Genomic DNA, 21,540 nt, shown 5'->3' on the forward strand with positions numbered 1-21,540 from the left:
ATTTGTTCCAAAAAAAAAAATGTAATGGAGAAGTAATGAAATATAATGGCAAAGCAAATAAATAATGGATATTCTATATTCTCTTGAAATGAAGACATTTTCATCTGTTTATTTGTTACTTGCCTCTTTTTTGTTTGTTTCTTTGGTTTGCTCTTTTGTTTGGCCCAAATAAAAGCATGTGAGTTCAAAGCAACTCACCCACTTTTTTTCCTCTGTCAGAAGCAAATATTACAATTCAGGGACTCTTACAGAGATGGCCCAGCTACAAAGAAAAGTCTTTGTCTCACTGAGAGGACTACTAATTCATGGACAAAAAGACAGAAGCTATGAGAACGGTGGTGCCTACAGGAAAGTTTAATGCTGACAGAAAAGCCTGTGGAATGGTAGGAAGAGTGAAGAATAAAGAGAACCAGAAGTTAATCTCAGGCCTGCACATGCACCATGAAGGGAGGAAGCCAGATGTGGGAGTTTCACATGAGAGACCACACTGGCTCACAAGCCCATGGGTGAATTCCTTACAACCTGGAGCCCAGTGAAACTGCCAAGCCTTAACAAGTTCTATAAATTATACCATCTTTCTGGGATCTACATGACAAACCATGAAACAGCCCAGCAGTAGCAGCAGCATTCTACTGACTAACACAATAGGGAGAAATGCACTGGTATTGTGAAAAAAACCATAGTTTTTCCCATATTTACACATCTTCACAATGAGAATCAATAATGAAAAGCACCCTGTTAACTGTCCTCCTTTTTTCAAAGGCACCTTTACCTCTTACGCATTAAATTACTACATCTGAATACAAGTCAAAGCCCAGGACATACAAAGAAGTCCAAGCGGCCTAAACAACACTGTTATCAAGTCCCAGGTTACATACTATGAGGAACACCACAATAACAAGTAAACCAAACTGCATCACCTGAGAGCAGCATTTTCAAATCTTCTTCCTCAGGCTTCCCATTATGGGAAATATTATCCTACTCATGCTCCTGTCCTTAGTTGCCATAGATGCAGGGCTACAGTGCTGCAGCAACATGCAGCCATCTTCATAAGCTGGTTCAGATCTGAGCACTCCTGCACTCCTGACTGCTTCCTTTCTCGCTTTCAGTCTGGCAAAGGTATCCTCCAGTTCCATCCTGTCCTTCCTCACTGGACAGTGTGGATAACAGACTACCTCTAATACAACAAAACAGATTAAGCTTCTGTAATGAAGTGGTGCCATACACCTTTCAGTGTCACTCGTTCTGGTCCAATGCACCCCAAAAGGAAGCTTTCTGAAAATGACAAATATTCCATCTCTTCCAGCTGCAAGGAACCCATCCTTGCAATTCTACATTTAAAAGTTTTGTTAGCCTGAGGAGAAGCCCAGTGTTGGACCTCAGTCAACATAGTGCTGTTGACCTGTTTTCATGCTGATCCATGATATGTGAGCAGCAGTAGGGTGTTCACAGTGGCAACAGCCACGTTATTGCACCACCAGGGCTCTCACGGTGCTCTGCTCTTAAAGTGTCCCCAGAAAATGAAAGGGAGACACCCACAGCTATGGCATCAGTGTGTGCTACCAGCCACTTCATGGTTGCACCATGGCGAGCAAGGACACTGCAGGTTGGCAAGCCCGTGGCTCCTTGGGGTACAAGCTTCAACAGCCCCAAAAAGCTACTATGATGGGTCTCCTTTCATTTGATTAATGTATTCAAACTCTCCTTTCTCTTTCCACCAAAAAGCTGTCATTTTGCAAATAACCCCTCTAGAATTCTTCAAAGTTGCACACAAAAATGCACTTTGGCAAAGACCTCTGCAAACAGAGAGGAGTGGGCAAGCCAACCACCAATCCAGGAGGTGTCTGACAAGTTCATATACAATACTAACCCACCACGTCATCATTTCATATTATAAAGTGATTTTCATGGCTGTACAAAAAGCTCCATTAAGAATGAATGATTAGTTCTCCATCAATGAATTTAACATCTGCCTTAGTAAGGCAATCATTTATTAATAACAAAATAAATAACTAGGCTTCTCTTAGAATAAATTTTAGTAGTAAAATGAGAGGGAAAAAAGACTCTATTTATAACATGTTAATACATATTTTATTCAAAGTTATCCAAGTAATTCCCAGGCAAAATGTTACACCCTACCTTTACTCATTAAAACAGGAAGTTTAATGAAGAGGAAAAAAACTAATTTAATATTTTTTCCTATACAGTGCCATTCTTTCAGTTAAGTAGTTTCTTATTTCTGCTGCATTTTTCATAGCATCCATATCAATACTGCTACTAAAATTTTAATGGATGTTTTAGTGTTATGGGAATATACATGTTTTCTTTATTAAATATGAATTTTGAAAAACTTGGAAAGATTAAAAACATTGTACTTCAACCGAAATACAAAATTTAAACCACACTGGCATTTTTCTGTCTTTTTAAAAATATGGTACTTTTCCTTTATCAATTCCTCCTTCTGGAGCTTTCAGTCAGCTCTCTTCAAAACAAAGAGAAGGTGCTTCTCTGGTGCACTAAAGGTTGCAGCTCTTTATGAACAGGTGAATAAGGTGGCCCCACTGAATGCTGCTGGGCTGTGCTCACACTCAGGAGCTGAGCAATGACCTGAAGCAGAAGCTCAGGTGGCTGTGGTGAGGTCATGCAATGTGTTTTCAGACGAGACACCTGATGTGGGCTATGTTATGAACAGTCCATCATGAGCAGACACACACATTGCAATTCTGATTTCACAAGATGTGATGATAGCAGCAGATATGCTGAGGAAAATAAACAACATTTTTTGTGTAGCAGTACCAGCAGAAAGAAGCCCAGAAGTTGGTACAGCTACTCTTGGGAATAATTACTGCAACACTTTCAGCCTCCCACTAATTTTGAGGCAGTGCCACAGTTCCCATGCACAGCCATTCTTGCTTCCATGCAGGAGGAGGAGCAACCCTGGCAGATCTTCATGTGCTTCTAGGCTGAGTCCTAAGTGCTGTGCAACCCCTCTGAAGAGTCACTGGCTGTTTCTGGAATCTAAGAAAGGGAAAGGCTTTTAAAAAATTATGATGGACTTAAATCTGGTGGAGCCATGCTGGAAAGTAAATGAGCACTGCTGAGGACGAGTGGCTCCTCAGCGCTCACTCCGTTCAGTGCAGACGGCCAATGTCTCTTTGGAGGGCAGGGCTGACCAGCCCATGTTCCCCATCAGTGGCACATGCTCAGCAGCAAAGGGATGATCTGTGCTTTGCACCCATTAGCCCAAACTGCTAACTTAGTCCAGACTTGGAGCTCAGAAGAAGGCAGGAGCCTTCTGCCTTAGGCTGATGGCCCCACCCATGAAGCAGCAGTTTCTGGTCCTGCTGAGCTCAGGAGCTGCCAGGTTCCTGCTGAGCTGGAAAAAAAGCTTAGCTTTTTTTCCCTCCTTCTTTCTCCCCATTTGACAACTGCGCATAAACACTTGTAGACTGGGACTGTTACACCCCTGCAAGCTTAAAACAACCTTGCTCAGGCATGGACGACAGCTCTCAATGGCAACATGAATGTGACTGCAGACTAATTCCCCTTGTTGTTCTGACACATGAAAACCATCTCTGAAATCGCTGCACTGTCTGTAGTCACTCCTGTTACACATCTCTGCACAGTCAGCACTCAGCCAAGCCAACACAGAAAAGAAGCACACAGAAAAAACGCACACCTTTTTGGTATATTTATACTGCTTTGTGTAGAATTCTTTTTTAGTGTAATCATGGAAAGACATTAATAGCTTAATTTAAATACAGGTTTATCAACATTCTCTATTTTTTTTTAATACACACACGCTGCACAGTACTGGTTTGTGGCTAAAGCACATTAAGTGAATCTCTGATATCTGGAATGACAGACTATCAGGAAAAAGGCTGTCAGTTTAAAAGGAACTTCTTCCTTCAATATCCTATGCTCAGAAACCCCAGGCCCCTGCAACCAGTGAGAAAACCTGGGGCCATAAAGGCTTGTTGTCAGCAGAGAAGGATGCAGTGAAGGGACATTTAACCACACTGGACATACACAAGCCCACAGATCCAGGGGGGATGCATCCATGAGTGCTGATGAGCTGACTGAAGTTTAGGAGGCTACTTTAAACTATCTTTCAAAGATCATAGGAATCAGAGGAATTTCTTGAGGACTGCATGAAAGCCTATCCTATTTTCAAGAAAGAGGATCCCGTAAACTACAGGCAGGTCAGTTTCACCTCCAACCCTGGGGAGGTGATCAGCAAATAAATCTGGGAACAATTACCTAACATATGGAGTAAAATTAAATGTCTGGGAATAGTCAGCATAGATTTATGAAGGCAGAAATCACATCTGACCAACCTGATAGTTTTCTGCAATGAGATGCCTGCTGAGATGAGAGAGAAGTGGATGTTATTTATCTTGACTTCAGCAGAGCTTTTGATGCTGTCTCCCGTAACATCCTCATTGACATACTGATGAAGTGCAGACTAAGTAAGTAAACGGTGAGGTGCAGAGAACACTGGCTGAACTGCTTGGCTCAAAAGGCTGTGCACAGCAGCACGAAGTCCAGCTAGAGGCCCATCACTAGTGGAGTACTCCAGGGGTCAGCACTGGGACCAACATCATTTAACATTTTCATAACCAACCTGGAGGGTAGGAGAGAATCTCCAGCAAGCTGGCTAATAAAAAAAACAGGGAAGAGCAGCTGACGCACCAGGTGGGTGTGCTGCCATCCAGAAGGACCTGGACTGGCTGGAGAACATGCTGGCAGGAACCTCATGAAGCTCAACAAAGGTGAATTCCAAGTTCTGCACCTGGGTATGAAGTATCACTACATGCTGGGGCCTGATCAACTGGAAAGCAGGCTTGCAGAGAGCAACACCAGGGTCCTGACAGACACAAAGTGTGTGCCCTCACAGAAAGGTGGGTAACAGCATCACGGCATGCATCAGAAAGAGCATCACCAGCTGGTTAAGGACGCTCCTTCCCCTGCACACAGCCCTGGTGAGACAGCTGCACAGAGCAGGGTTACTCCTGGGCTTCCTGGTATGTGCAAAACACAGACTGAAACAAGTCAGCAAAGGCCACAAAGATGATAAAAGAACTGGAAGATCTGATGTATGAGAGGCTGAGATTTGAAGGACTGTTCAGTTTGGAGAAGGCTCAGGGCAGGTCTCATCAGTATATATAAACAACTGATGGGAAACAATCATGAAGACAGACTCTTCCCATTTGTGCCCAGCAAAAAGACAGGAGTCAATGGGCACAAACTGAAGTACAGGGAACTCCATCTGAAAGTAAGAAAATAATCTTTTTTTTTCCCTTTCCCTGCTGTGAGGGTGGTCACACCTGGAACAGGTTACCAAGAGAGGTTGTGGCATCTCCATCCAAGCCTGGTGGACATAGCTCTGAGCAACATGCTTGAGCATGGCAGTGGACTAAGCAATCTCCAGAGATTCTTTCCAGCCTCAGCCATTCCATGATTACTTCCAATCAAGTTAAACAGAACAGCTGAAAGAACAAGTTCAAGAAGAAAATACTCAAAAGCAGCATAAGTTAAGACAGATGTAATTCTAGGCTTCGCAGCATAATGCTTAAATCCTGCAGATGCACATTTTTATTTCCTCTTTATGTTACACATAACTGTACAACCTGTGTAGTCTGTGAAGAAAAGGTTTCATGGGGTTCTTCACTTGCAACAGGGAGTTAGTTATACACACATACCCCAAACCAGAATTTGGCTGCAGATATTTTCTATCACTCAGATTTTATTAAATATCATACCACTGAGTATAGTTTCCACTATGACTACAGTAAGTAAGCAGATCCAATTACAGATGTTCTCTTTTAAAAACCCTATTTGAAAGGAACATGGTGTAAAGCATTAATTGAAATTATGTTCCTTTCCACAAGAACAGTGCTTCCTGAGAAATGGTTTTATTAGCCAACTAACATTGAAGAGACACAATTACTGTGTTGCTCTGTGACTCCAAATCAAAATAGTATTCTTCTTTTTTAACTCCCACCAGCATCCAAAAGCAAAGGACCAAAACTGGAAATGTTTATTCATTTTTGTAACTGAAGTCAACAAATTGAATTACTGAATTGATAGCACGACAATAGCCCCGGTAAATATGCAAAAACTTATCTGTAAACTCTTGAAAGGAGAAGTTTTCTAAATGACAAAAAGTCACATGCAGTCAATTTATTTAGGTAAATAAATTCCTAAGAACCTAATGGACCAATTAAGTGATTAACTGAATTCAATGCATCAAATACCAACTTGGGTGCCTACTCTTATACAAGCTGTTTTAAAAACATTGCTCTTAAAGAAACCAAACAAACAGAGAGAAAAAAAGAAGTTTGAGCCTTTTTTTAAAATGCTTTTGAGCACCAAAATGACACTCAAGCTGGCAAGAAAACAAAAGGAAACTTTCATTCTGTTTTCTGTATGCAAATTACAGAAGATAATCCTCAAAGTGTAGCTAGAAAGCTTCAAAATGAAACAAGCCCACTGAACAAGCTTTCTAAAATACCAAATTTTGTTATTAATTTTAAGATGTCAGTCAAATGGATTGTAATAGGAAATAAATTTTTCCATCCTTCATTTACAATACTCTCTTAGAACATCTGAGGCAAATTCACAACCCTCTACAGGGATATGACATTTGCCAAAAGAAAAAACCCAACTCTGCAGCAACAAGCCACCAAGGTTTCCCCTGAAGCTTCCTGTTGGGATTTGTAGCCTTAAAAGGAAAAAAGGCTTTTTTTATGTTGGTCCTCAGCTTGTCAAACAAAGAGCCCTCGGGTGTGCTTGGTATCTGTCATTGCATTCGCTCAGGGATTCTGTGTGGCTTTCTCTTGCTATCTTCCAGCAGATGCAGCACTGCTGTTTTCATCTCCTGGCATCATTCAAACATTCTTTCAGGCTATTTGCTTAACCCAGAACTCCCAGAGCCCCCCAGGAGTCCAAGCTCTGAAGGAAAGTTCAAGCACCAGAAGACACTGCAGAAGCAAGGTATACCACCTCTGCCCAATGCTTCTACAGGTCCAGATAAGCTGGAGGTGAGAAAGGGGGCACCTCTGCTTGACCAGACTTTTTCCAAAGCCATGCAGGGAGTCATCCATGAGGTTAACCTCCACACATAAGCAAAGGACCCATGGGATCATGCAGTTCCTGCCTTTGGGAATAAAAAAGCAACTATCACCTGAATTTTCAAGTTCACAGTAACAGAAATACCTTTGAATTTCATGTAGCAGGAAATTCAATAGCACTGATAGCAGACAAATTCCTCTTCAACCTGAACAATTTGGTTTTACACTTCAAGACAACAAGTTTAATTTCTACTACTGTTTTACACTGAAGAGAATCTCCCTTAGGTACTGAAAACTGCTCACTGCTTTCTCATGGTGGAAAAGGGCCATGCAGAGGAAATTCAAATGCCCAGATAATTCATAAAAATACTATACGATATGGTATATTTAAGCATAGCTACATAAAGTAAGCAAGATTAAACAGTATGGCAAAGAGAAGAAGTGAAGTACAAACATATTTTCCCTTATAACACCAAATGGAAGTCACATTCATTTAAGCAAATATTTTTCTATATTGATAGAAGCCAAATATGTGGGGTAAACTGCTGCTTTTTTCTGCTTGCTTAATATAAAATTACACAGGAAATTTGTGTTCCCATAACATTAACAACAAAGTGCTCTTCTCTATTTTACAAGCTGTTTGTAATGAACATTTTAGCTCTCTCAAAAGGTGAAGAATAAATCAGCCAGCCTCTTTATGCATGTCCTATGAGGATACACATCCTCAGGAAAAACAAATTTCACTAGCCTTAGTCAGCAAGCTGCAGTGGTATGTGGCCAAACTATGACACACACCAAGAACTTAGAGGCTTGTTAACTGGTAGCAAGATACAACAGAATATGCCCACTGCAAACTACCCAAATTTCCCAAATGGCCTTTGAATAGCTTTCCTTTCTGAACAAGAACTTGATGCTTCACATTATATCTGTGCACATTATTTTCTCCTTCCTCCCTGAATTCTAAACATTTTTCTTACATTTACTTCTTTTGAGATTCAGTAGTGACAGTTTCTTCTTTACACTCCTACATATATTTTGCACAAGCTGTTAAACAGAATTAGTCCATGCGCCTCTTTCACATTTTTCCTGTGCTCTGAAGGAACCTAATACACAGACTGCTGAGAAATCCCAGCTTTGACCCTTACCACCTAGCTACTACTTGTGCAAACATGATTTGCCAGGCTGAAGAAAGATCTTGTGCACTGTAGTCATGCAGACCCTCCAAATGGCTACAAGAAACATTTACCAGGTGAAAACAGGTCCCAGGTGGCTGGCAGTCATTGGGGTATGAACACAGCATTTGGAAGACAAGCTGAACATGCCAAGTGTAAACTCTATGCTGCCTTTAGCTACCACGACAGCCCTTACAAACAGATAACCACAAAAACATTGACTGGTATGATTTCACAGTTTGCACTCTGCACATACAATAACCCAGGTTAGTTCTAAAGGACACCACCAGCAAGAGGGCTGGCTGGGACTTGTACCTACATACAGAAAGAGATTATTCATTTACCTTGAGCATAAAGGCACTCACTCCTCAAATTTCATGACAAGTCTTTATTGCAAATTTCCCTTTATTATTCAAAATCAGCATGAACAAGTTAGAATCACCTAGAGAAGTGGTTTCACAAACCTAGCAAAACAGAAAGATTGATGCAAGCAAATTCCTTCTGCCTCCCCCAAAAAGGCAAAATTACACCCTGATAATTCTTTCAGTTGCAGTTCACTAATTGTTTTTTAGTTGGAAACAAGAAGAACCAATTTTCTGGTAACCATCACTGGCCTTAATGTTTGATTTTTTAAAAATAAAAATAAAAGTACTAGAAGAGATACTAGAAAGAAAGCAAAGTGAAGCGGCAATGTAAAACTGTCAAATTCTGGGAGATGAAATAATTCAAGTCCGAACATCCTTCCTTCACCATGTGGTCCTACCACATGGCAGCAGGAGCAAAATCATCATGTGCAGTATCTGAAGCCCGTGCCACAGAACAGGAAAAAAAAAGGTAGATAATAAAGAATAAACCTATTATGCAAGTGCTGGTATGTTTAAATCTGGAGGCACACTAGCACTTCCTGCAGAGCTTTCTGCCAAGTACAGAATCCTTGGGGAAAATGGCTTAATCCCCAGCAATGACGCAGTGTGAGAAGCCTATCTGGGACATACTTAATGCCGTCCTCCACACGGAGGGTGCACTTCCAGGAATAAAGAGTTAGTCACCATGTCTACCTCCACCACCCATCCCCTCATCTTTTGCATATCCTGCTCTGCAGAGACAGGCATTCACACCTCCAGGATGCTGCTAAGTCATGCAGGGACACGGCATGCAGGGAACTGCTCTTCTAAAGAAAAGGCCTGCAAATACAATGGACATCCCACCAGGATTTCTTTTTTCACATGGATTCCCACAGGTGGTTTTGCTACACCCCGTTCCTGAATGGAAGCACCAATCTGCTTCTGCACACTTTCTCATGAAGGTCAGAAAGGGGCAGAGTGCATCTTCTTGCATATACTGAGACTCAGGGAGTCATATGAAACAGACAAATAATTAAAATGGTTTAAAATCACACAGAATTATTGAAGTTGGAAAAGACCTCTCAGATCATCAAGTCCAACCATGGCCACATCCACGTCCATCACTAAAGCATGTCCACAAGTGCCACATCCACATGCCTTTTGAACACTTCCAGGGATGGTGATTCCACCACTTCCCTGGCAGCCTGTTCCAATGCCTGGAATACCACTTCAGTGAAGAACATTTTCCTGCTATCCAGTCTAAACTTCCCCTGGTGCAATGAGGACATCTTCTCTGGTCCTGTCACTTGCTACCTGGAAGAAAACAAGGAGTCCCTTAGGTATAGATTTACCTCCAAGTTATAGGAAACCCTTTTTTCCCATTTTTTCCCCCTTATGTTTCTCTGTGGAATTGTGATTTATGTGAATTCTGTAAACATTTCTTGTTAGCTCACTTCCAAGGCTCATCTCAGAGTGGGATAAGATCACATGCAACAATCCCATGAAGCAAAGAAATGAGTCATCAGTCTGAAAGTTAAGGAACAGACAAAATTGTAGATTCAGACCAAGGTAAGCATTGTGATGAATGAAACACCAGTTCCAAATTACATCTCTGGAGAGAGCAGTCTAGAACAGCAACTCATAAATAGACCTACATAGCACAGCATTAAAAAGTATATATAGGGTCACCAGTGGGATACTTAAGATAAAAACTCCATGGAATTCAAGGAAGAGGGAAAATCTCCCTGAAAAATGCTTGAAACAGCTGAAGAAGTTCAATTACAGCAGCAAACACTTCTGTAACTAAGTTGGTCAAGTCTGTGTCCTGTGTTTTTACAGGCAGGCATGAAGACTATGGACTATGAAAATGTCCTTTTTAAACAAAGTAAATAATTTAATTTCCAGTGAACTAGATTAATTTTATTTCTACTAAAAGCAGAACAATTTTCCACAAAGAAAAAAAAGGCAATAGTGCAAATGCTCTCTCATTTTGAGTACAAGTGGTTTCTTCTTTGACTAAACAAAGAGCACTCAAAAAATTAGAGTACATCTCATGAACCACACTGACAAAAAAGGGTCAAAATCTGTTTATGTGATTTTGCTGGTCTATATGCAAGTAATCTAAGTAATAAGCTTAGATTTCTACCACAGCAACTGAGAGCAAAGCATGTCCCCAGAGATCTATAGCCTGATTAGTGATGGTAAGCTGAGATAGCACAGCCCCAGCTGTTCAATATTACACAAAAAAAAAAAAAGAGGTGGGCAGGTTCAGAGAAAGCTGCACATATTGGTTTCACTCCTATTAACAATTTACCCCTACTATCTCACTCACCCACTCCCTCTTCACCAAAGCATGAAATGACAGTTGCTTAGATTTAAGCTGTTCAATATTCAGTTTACTGTCATCACAGATTACAAAATAAATGAACAAAATGCCACCATTGCACACAGCAATTCCCAAATATCACGCTAGCCCTGTGAATCTTCAGATGTTCTGCTCTCCTCCTGAACTCTTCTGCTCTGTCTCCACTTAACCAGCCACAGCACCAATACTGAGCTGCAGCCACAGCTCCTCCTCCTTCCCTGCTCCAAGGCAGCACTGAGGATCACTGTGGGTGCAATTCTCAGCAGGGGGATTTGCCCCCCAGTCTTTCACCTGCACCTGTACCTGAGCATTGCATCCCATTGATTTCCTTTTAGTTACTGCATGCTACAGAGATCATGTCTACCATCTCCAGGGAACCTTATCCACATCCACTGCATGACTGCCTGAGCTAGATTAGCCCTCACTGAGAGAAGGAAAAGAGAGTGGGAAGAAGGAGAGCCTGGGAATAAGGCCTTCAGCTCAGCTCTTCAGGAAACTTCCCCACACAATGACTCTGCTGGCTCAGGTGCACCACTCACAAATTTAAATTGTGGTGGTTCTCTCCCCACTAATACTTCAGCCCAGCCATGCTGCAAGATCCTGTGCACTGACTGCATCATCTGGGCACGGTGAACACGCTCCAAGTGTCTGGCTGAGAAGGGTGAGGACCTCATCAAGGAAAGTAATACCAAAAATGTATTAAGAGGATGAGTGCTCAAAACAGGGCAGTGTAATTTAAAAACTTCCAACATATACTAGAATGTCCCAAGGATGGAATACTACTAAATTTTTATATTGATAAATCCAAACACATGATTCAACAGCTTAATAGGATGATAATTTTGAAGATTATAAAGACTACATCCCTTCTTCTCCAATCTGGACCAGCTTCTTCACTTACTGATTTTTTAAGGAAGCTCAGCTCCCATCTCTATTTCATGGCTGCTAATTAGCTTATTTCTCATTTTAAGTATTTACAGCTTGGGAGTTGAAAAAGCAATGGGATAAGTGACGAGCAGAAGGAACCAAAACTGGCTGTGCAGGATAACCACTCCAGGAGCTGGACTGCCTAACCTGCAGGCAGGATGGAAAGCAGTTTGGGAATGTCTCCTTCCTGCTCATGAAGACACAAGGGGCTGTGACTTCCCACCAGACTGCAGCTGCACCACACCTACCATGCAGTGACTCAGAGCACCCCTGCCACACACACAATTAAGTTCTGTCAAGCCACCACTGACCACCTCTAGTGCACAGCACATGGCACGCTTTAATTTAGCATTAGCAAAATACCAACAGCCCCTGGAGAGACTTGGATTTAATTCTACTTCAAAAATATGTTCACTGTACTAGAAGCAAAGTAGCACCAATGAATAATAATTACTAACTGTCAGCTCTTTGAATATTTTCATATATATACTGAAAGTCTTGGAAAGGATGGCTCCTCTATCCCAACATGAATGCCAGAAACAGTATTTTTTTCTGAAAAGGAAGACCACATCAGATTGCAGATGTTAGCTCTACATTTCCTTTCTAAACAGTCCAGATCCTGAAAGCAGAAGAAACAAGAATACAGTATGTAAAACTGCACTCAAATGTTTTCAGCAGCCTAGCAAAATCTTATTGCACACATTTTTGTGAGTTAAGAAACAGATCCGCTGTGAGGCACAGCATGTATTTCATGGCAACAGAACAGACTCATGTTTCTGCTTCCTGGGAAGTCACTGCTATGTAAAAGGATATGACTGGCTTCACAGGTCAAAGTAAAATTTACTGTCCTGAAACAGAATGAAAATGGAAAACAGGTGTAGCCATTGAAACATACAGAGCTATCAGAAGGGGTTGAAGAGCAGGATACATCAACACCAATTTATCAATTTAAATACCAGAGGAGATGCTTTCCTTCTCCACCTGACAACTTCACTTTTTGCTTTCCATTTTCCTTGCTTTTCAGCCCTTTGGAAACCTCACTCACAAGGGAGAAGATGTCACATTTCCCCTGGAACAAAATTGGCTTATGACACATCGTATAATTCCAAAAATACATCATGCATTAATTTGACATACTCCTGTCATCAAGATCTTAATTTCTAATATCTTCTTTTCCAGATAACTATTAGAAAATTTATCTGTCTCAGCTACCTAACTTGTAACACTTTAGGAGGCAAAGTGTCTTCTTGCTCATCCCAAAGTCCTTCACTGGAAGATTCACAAATCTCCAGGCAAGGTCTGCTTGAATCTCTTCTTGAACATACAACGTTCTCACCCTAGTGAGCGACTGCTAGTGAGCTGCTTTTCTCAGCCAACACTGTATTTTAATTCCTGTATTTCCTCCACTAATTTCTCCCCTCTGCTTCTGTGCATTAATTTCTACTTTCTGTTCCCATCAACTCTTTTCTTTCACTTTATTTTGCTCTCCAGACCTGTGTGTCCCTCTTTACCACCATACTACCATGCGTGCTACGGGTTATCTCGAATTCTGCAAAGGAGTACAGTCATGATTTCTGTGCAATACCCTACAAGCTTGGGAGTGTGTCTGGCAACTGTTCAAACTGTTCAGGTAGAACCCTAAAATTTAAGTGGGACGTTTTCTGTAAAATAGATGTGCTTCTGCTACATAAACTTTATGCCCTCTTACCTCCTCTAGAATTACAGCTGCTTCACTCTTGATTGTAAAAAGGCAGGAGCAGAGAGAGATACGATATATACACATGCTGAAATGCTTTATAATGTCTTCTGATGGACAATTAACTGTAGTCTGTGAGTCAGAAAACTGTAAGAGATCTACCTCTCACAATTTTGTGACCTTTCTGGTTAGGAGTTATACACCAGCTCAGGTAAGTTGCCATTCCATCTTCACAACAGACCTCACCTGGTTAAATACTACATTATCTCTTGCAGATAGCAGAATAATTATATGCACACACAAATCAGATGACTTAGTGCTATGTATTTTTCACAGAATGTCCAAAAGTCCCATTCCCTTGTTTCAGAGTTTGATGATAAACAATGTGAGTGGGCTACAAAAACCAGAGATCCACCCCAAACTGTATACTGATGTTGCTGACATCAAACTTGTCTCTCTAAATCAGCCCTAAATTCAAATATAAAAAGGATACTTCACAGAGATAATAAATACTGATAACAATTTTTCACAGCCTTCAACACACAATCATTTGCACTTGTGAAAGACAATTACAAAACCTTACTCTGACTTTATGCATCACCAAACCAAAACAGTAAATATGATGTACCCATACTCCCTTTGCACTGCTCTCTGTGACTGCAGAGAGCCTGGGAGAAATGCAAACCAATACAGATAAATTAAAGATCTCCTTTCTGTGTCCTATCCCACTGTTTTTTGTTTAATTTCTTCCTTGTCTCATCATCAAAAATCAGAGTACCATTTACTGTCACGAAGCTGTCTTGGACATAAAGGAAAAGCAAAGTTCTTATTTTTGAACCAAATTCATTGGATGGGAGAATTGCCCAAGCAAAAGCAGCCTGGCTGGGCTGTGTAAGAGGGTAGGAGGCAGGGGATAGAATCTTAATATTTTTGGATGCAGGTTTAGGAAAGAAAAAGCAAAGACAGATGCTGTTAGCTGCAGAGGACACCTGAGAAGTCGCTCCCCAGCACTCCACACATGAGCCAAGGCTGATCTTACTTTTCCTTCCCACATACCTGGGCAAGCAGCCCAGCTAAACACACACAGCACCAGGAGACTCTGCTCTGAATGTGCTCTTTACACCACACACGTTAGCCAACTTGACCAAAAACACCCATCAATTCTGCCCAGAACCAAAAAAACCAAAAACCCAAACAGAGCCAAAGCACCACTGCCAAGGTGGAGAAAACAACCCTGACTTGGGGAGCAGCTCTGGCAGAAGCAGACAGGGAAAGAGTGGAAGATGTCTTCTTCTGTTCAAACATACTCTTAGTCATGTCTTTGTCAGTAACTATTGTTTTTCTGCCAAGTTTGCATAATCCTTTGCACAACAAGGTATGTTTAGCATATGATCTTATAAAAATACTTTTTAAAAAAAGAAACTATTTCTGGCAGCTATGAAATCTAAAAACCTTCAGATTACAGATTTTACTCTGGCCCACTTCATTACACACCTCGTGTGCAAACTTATTACAGGAAAACATTACCTAATTAAATTTATTATGCTTTGTGGGGCTGTTTTGTTAACTTAGTTAATTAAAATTTTCTCAATTTATGTAATTTATCATGGCATGACCATTGTTAATGAAGCTCACAAAAGATACTGTTGGATAAATTCACGCAAAGGAGCTGAAGCAGAGCAGAATGAAGGATTATGTTCTCAGACTTGTGAAGCAAAGAAGCCTGAAATAAATGGAAGTTGTGAGTGTTTGGAGCAGACAGTGCATTTATTGTAATTATTTCAGGCTGCATGCTGATTGGAAAAGATTAACATAAATAGGAGCTGCTATTGCAGATGTTTCTATTCTTGCTAGGAAATCCCTTGACTATAGGAAGCACAAAATAAAAATGTGAAGATGCTGTACTACAGAATTGTAACTTTTTTCCTATTATTTTTTCTGTTCTGGACATGCCAGAAGAAACATAAATAAAGCTGTTAATCCTTCAGGACTTGAAGGAAAAACATCTCTTTTCTCTGCTAACATGACAAAACCTCCAGATGTCACCTGACTACCCAGCAATGAATGCTTTACACATTCCCTTCCAGAAGCGCCCTTAAACTGTATGGCACCCAGGTCACCTCCAGAGGCTACATGGCCTGCAGCTACAACCATAGTCAGTGAAATAAAATCCACAGTAATTAACAGCATTTAAGATCCTTGTCCCTTCATTCTCAGCAGCAAATTGGATACATAAATAATTCACATGTAATTCTGATATTTCCGACTTCCTTTCTATATTAACCAATGGCAAAATTTCCATTCAGTCTGGAAAAAATAGACAAAACTCTTCTTTTGAAATTTTTCCAAAATTTAGAAGTAGATAAAAATACCCAATGACAGTCCTGGAGGTGTGCATAGTACCTGTCATCCTATCTTCTGCTTACCTTCCTCACATCTCATAATTTGTTTCCTTGTCTCCCAAGGATCCCAAGAAACAGAAACCAAGAATTAAAGTCAATTACTCAGGGCAGGGCATTTTGACTGCAACTTCAACCTGCTCAGGTCACTGCAACACTTTTAAAAATTAGTATTATACAACTATTCAAGCTCTTGGGTTCTTTGTGGACCAGCTGCATGAAGTATCCTCCACACCTTTGCCATCCTCCATGGCAAAGATCAGCATGAGTCAAAGATGCTGTGTCAGTACAGTATCGGCCTGAGCATTATTTCCTGTGGTTCTACACTAACCACGAAGCAAAAGGATCATGTGGGCCCATCCATACACCAAGGTACATCTCCTTTACACTATGTTTCAAAGGCACAGGGCACCCAGCCACACCACCATGGGCCAGTACCCAGAGCTTCTCCAGAGCCAGAAGACCAAAGGGGTTCCTCAGACCTGTGCTTCCTCCATACTGGATGATGCTAGGAATGTGTCAGACCTAAACACAGTTTTCTTGGCCCAGAAGAAATATCCTCTGCTGCCTGGGACTCACTCTTGTGCAAGATCAGGGTCCACCAAGATACCCCAGGGTGCTGGACACCACTGCTGCCAAGCCTGCTAGCAGATGGCCCTGGCTCTTTCCCAAAGGAGATCAGGCTGCTGAGGAGGATGGTTGCATGTTGGCCAGTGGCTTGAATGCTGCCAGGAACCAGAACCCCACTGAGCACGTTTTTCTTGCAGCACAGACACTGCCGTGGCACCCAGCTATGACAGTTCCAGTGACAAACTCCACTGACAGCACAGCACATCTCATACTCCAAATCTGTCCCTCTTTTTCAATGTTATGAAACAGTATCATCGACTGCAGCTCAGGTGCAGCTTTAAAGTGAAATGTACTAGAACAAAAACAACAGCCCTGTCTAACATTTACAGAGCGACTTTCAGCGGAGTGGATCTCACGGGATTTCTTAAGCCTTTCCAAGCCAACCATATAATGCCACAGGTTTTCACAAGTGTAGCTAAGGGCAGAGTTTGGGCGTCCATACATATGATTTCTTCGACTCACTACCAGCTGGAAGGGATCAAACACTGACAGAAACACAAAAGCAATTCCACGTAACCACACTGCAGAGGAATGAAAGCATGACCAGTGGCAGAGGGAATTCACCGCAACTGCTGGGCTTTGAAAAAGGAGGGGGAAAAAAATGCTGCTTCCTCAACACTTCCTCTGTTGCCTAGGGTGGCAACAGAAATTCTACCCTATTTGCAGGGGGAAGCGAGGGATTTATGGGCACAATTACATATTCTGCAAATCACTTCCAAAGGACTGCCCTTGAATGACTGAAGTGAGATCCAAATCTCCCCAGACTAACTACCTAACAGGACTCAGCAGGAATGAAATGCATTGTCTGACTGTCACTTCTATCATTTTGAGCAGCATCTTGTTTTAGTAGTCTGTCAGATGACAAGGGTAGATATGAATTCAACAGATAATATTAAAATCCCAGAAACAGTTATTTCAAGAATTTTTATACAGCAAGTTAGGAACAATACCTCACATCCCATCTGGAAATATTCTGTGTTCAAATCAGTACAAATAACATCCATTTTCAAGGTGTTTTCATTATGATTTTGCATAAGTCTGTAAAAAATTGAGACAGCATACACATTATGGACATAAATCTACTATGCTTTACACCCACAAAAATCAAAGCATTCCACCAAGTTCAGACACAGGTTTATTTGAAATCTTTTAATATGAGAGATTTTCAAGCAAAATAAGAAAAATAAATCCACAATACTGATGCTTCCAAACTAAATACCAATCTAATCACAACCTCTGTACAATCCCAGTCTCAGGTCTGAACCTAGGCATATTCCTGTGGTTTTTTCTTCTCAAAAAATCCAGCTTCTTCCCCACCAGCTCCAGCGAGGGTACAGGAAGGCCAGCTCCAGGCACCTGCATTGAAAGACTTTTGTTGCCCTGTTCATGCAACCCTTAGCCCACATAAAGGGTCAAGGTGGTGCCTTGGAAGATTCCTGTGTAGCTGACACCTCAAAGAGAGGGAAAACAGCTTTTTCTGAGAGCAGCAGCAGTGAAAATGGAAGACAGCAGGATAAAAAGAAAGCTCTAGAAAGTTTAGGGACTGTAATGATTCTCATTAGTATGAAAATATTTTCAAGGAAAATTACACAAAATTTACTTTTTATTAACTTATTACAGGTCTATGTTATAATAAAATATCTTTCCCCCCTTGTTTGGGAAACACAGAGATTTTTTTACTTGTTAAAGCATTCTGAAGAGTCTTCTGTCACCTGAGAACACTTTACCTTCTTATTTAGAAGGACCATTTTCCCCTGATAACGGAAAATAACTAATCACCTCCCATTTGAGACTTCCGAAGCCTCTTCTAGGAATTTTTTTCTTTGTTGTACCAACATCTTTCCTGGACTTTGTTCTTTAAAGATCACTTTGGTTCAGAGGAAAACTAGAACAAGGTTTTAAAAGTACTGGGGAAGCAAAACAAAGCAAAGGAGAAATGCCTGGCAAGTTAGAAAATGTTGCAAACCATATTGCAAAAGTCACACGGGGACTCCCTTCCACCCAGTACTGAGAACACTGAAATCTCACCTATCCATTTCACCCCTACGCCATGCCACTAGTTAAGGAAAAGGAATTGAGCCCTTTTGCTCAGTAAGGTTTTGGAAAATCCCTCCTGTAGTCCTCAACCACAACCTTGAGGGCCTCATGTAAACAACAGCAATTAAAAACACTGTCTACTTACACTGACAATATTCATATTAAGAGTCAAACTGGTATTTCAGAGAACAGTAAGCGAAACTGAAAAACTTGCCATCATTCCTTTTTCACCCTGGACCAGCCACCCAACCTATAAAGAAACTCCTTTACTCCAAACTTTTGTAGAAAAGCTCAGCACTTGAACAAACTTTTAAGGGATGCCCATCACTGCTGACAGCTGTGAGCCCAGAGACTGAGCTCCTGTCTGAGATGCCTCCCTGGACGCCTTAGGAACTCCATGACTTGGCCTTTGCACCAGGGCTCACGTCTCAGCCTTGACAAATCCTCATGACCTGTGCATATCCAAAACACTTGTTTTCTCAGGGCCCAGCAAAATGCCCCCATTGGGGCTGCCAGGAAAGCAGCTGTAGGCTTAGCAAGGACATGCTGTAGTATTAGTGGCGTGTTTCATCTTTTACCTCTCACCAGAAGTACAAACCTTAAAGGAAACGTTTCTGCAGGTGCTGATTACTCTGCCTTTCATCTCTTCAGATGAGCCTTCTTACAGGGGTATTTTATCTGGTACATCCCTGCCAGCTCTTTGTAGACATCACTTCCCTCTCATTCCATTTTCCCTAAATCCTGACACGCAAACCCAAGCTGAAGAACACCAACCCCGTCACAGCTGATGAATTAGTAATGACAGCAGCCAGTGCTTTTGCTTAGTCTGGGAGCTTTTTTCTGTAGGGGCAAGGGAATCAAGTTCACCCTTCAAATGAACCAAGGGTCAAATCCCTAATGAAAAACTAAAGGCTTTCACCATTATGGGGAGCTATAGCACAGCCCAGTGTTTTCTTTGCTTGTTGCCACAACCACTGAATAGCCATGTTCTCCTTATGGCATCTGAGGAATACAGTGTTTCCCTCTAACCTGAAGGAGCACAAACAACGGCACAGGAAGCAGGTTTCAGAAGGTTTACACAGATGGGTTTTTTCTTTTTTCCCCACTGTGGTGTGAAAATGTTGGGAAGAATGTAATAATTATATTGTATTTGTTTTGTAAGTGAAGATACAGATCACTTGCTTTTAATTTCCTTTTTCCAGGTTCATCCTTTATTTAGCAGGAACTATAAAAATAATATAGAAAAAGTAATATATTCAAGACTAATAAAGTTCAAGTGTAAAATATTTTTAGAAGCAGCTTATGTACAACTATTAAGCTGTCAAATAAAACCATCTAGTCTAAGTTATACCGGAAAAGGGTCAAAGTTTATGGCTAATTTCTCAGATTGAAACTGTTTCTAGGAGCAACACTTCCATGCCAAATGCTGCTAGGTAATTCCAAGAACGCTCAAATGTATGAGTAACAACAGTCAATCTCAGTAATATCAATGTTAGCAAGAGGCTCACCTCTCACCAATCTCCAATTTTCACTACCACAAACTTTCCACCTCTGCAGCCAGGCTACCTCTGCATCAACTGACCACGACAAGATCAGTATCTGTAATTAAAAACAAATATGGTTGGGTTTTTTTTCCTAGATGGGAATACTGAAGTGCACTTCCCCCCGATAGCTGATCCTTAAAAATTCAGTTTTTTTCTGTCAGCTGTGGTATTTAAAGTCACTAAAATGTCACCCTGTCAGTGCCCTTTACCTGCAAGTGGCTGGTCCAAAATGCAGAAACAAGGTGGGAAGGGCTGAGACCAAATGCTTTTAAAGTCACATTAACTCCTCATACACACATCACATCTACATTTACAAAAATGTCAATTCTACTTCAATACTGATATTTAATAAATTCAACAGTCAAACTCCGAGCCTTACATACTTTTAGAAGAAAGGCAACAATATACCTTAAAAAAAATAATTTGAGGAAACTTTGGATGCATAGGAAATGGAAGAGGCTACTTGGAGCAGCCAAGTGAATGGGAAAACACATGAGGTCACAGAATCAGCCCTCAGCCCACCAATGCTTTACATTAATGAAGAACTGGTCTGCAAGCATGATAACATTTTTGTCTCCCTTTGCAAATGCCCAAGCATTTACTCGGTATTCAAAGCTCCACTCCATAGCTTCAAGAATCAGAATTTAAAATTAGCAGTCTTAGCTCACTGATTAAGTATTGCTGCAATGAAACAAGACACACTAACTCCAGTCAACAAGAGTCCTTTTGGGACCCCACAGAACCTGCTCTGCAAGCCCACAGCAAGGGGAAAATAGAGGACCTGTGCAACCTCACTCACCTTATGTTTTTCTAATGATTTCCCAGTTAATTCAAATGCCCATAAGCTTTTTAAATCCACTTACTTATCATCAAAGCATTGTCTGCCAAGTCATGCATGCCACAGTGAAAAAAACCACTAAGATGACAGTGCATGGAGCTGACACTGCATAGAGATTGTTTGTCTCAGGGAAGTTCTTTGGAGAACAGATAGGGTCTGTAGAAGTATGTCGGTGGTGATACAGCCACGGAAGGCCCAGATTGGAACAGTACTTTTATACAAACCAATCCTGAAAGTAATGTAAAACACATTTTATTGCATCTGACCTGTCGTCAGATTTCACCTCAAGAAAGATCCCTAGCATGACAGCTTTTTACATGGTAAAAATAAATACACATCCATGAGCTGAAATCAGTGACAAAGGTATAATAGCAAATATCCCTTATGGCAAGCTTGTGAGAAAGGGCTGTTCTGAAAACAAAGCCTGAATACAAGAGGGTACATCAATTATTGCTGCACAAACCAGACTGAAAAAACAGCACACAGCTGATATATCCATAGTTGTTCACCAGCAT

General features: G+C 41.1%; 1 protein-coding gene across 7 annotated transcripts in view; it reads right to left on the bottom strand.

Moving 5' to 3' along the window:
- The window catches only part of LRRC3B (leucine rich repeat containing 3B), a 54,135-nt gene that overhangs the window by 24,534 nt on the left and 8,061 nt on the right, over positions 1-21,540 (bottom strand). The window contains exon 1 of one of the 7 annotated variants that reach the window (XM_039712783.1): positions 17,557-17,644. The exons of 5 other annotated variants lie outside the window; for them this stretch is intronic. The gene's annotated coding sequence lies outside the window, so the exon portion shown is untranslated. Of the gene's footprint in view, positions 1-17,556; positions 17,645-21,540 lie in introns of those variants that run through there. One more of the 7 variants, XM_039712764.1, reaches the window with a different exon arrangement.

This window comes from Passer montanus, unplaced genomic scaffold (genome assembly GCF_014805655.1).
Source record: "Passer montanus isolate IOZ18808 unplaced genomic scaffold, ASM1480565v1 scaffold10, whole genome shotgun sequence".
Taxonomy (NCBI): domain Eukaryota; kingdom Metazoa; phylum Chordata; class Aves; order Passeriformes; family Passeridae; genus Passer; species Passer montanus.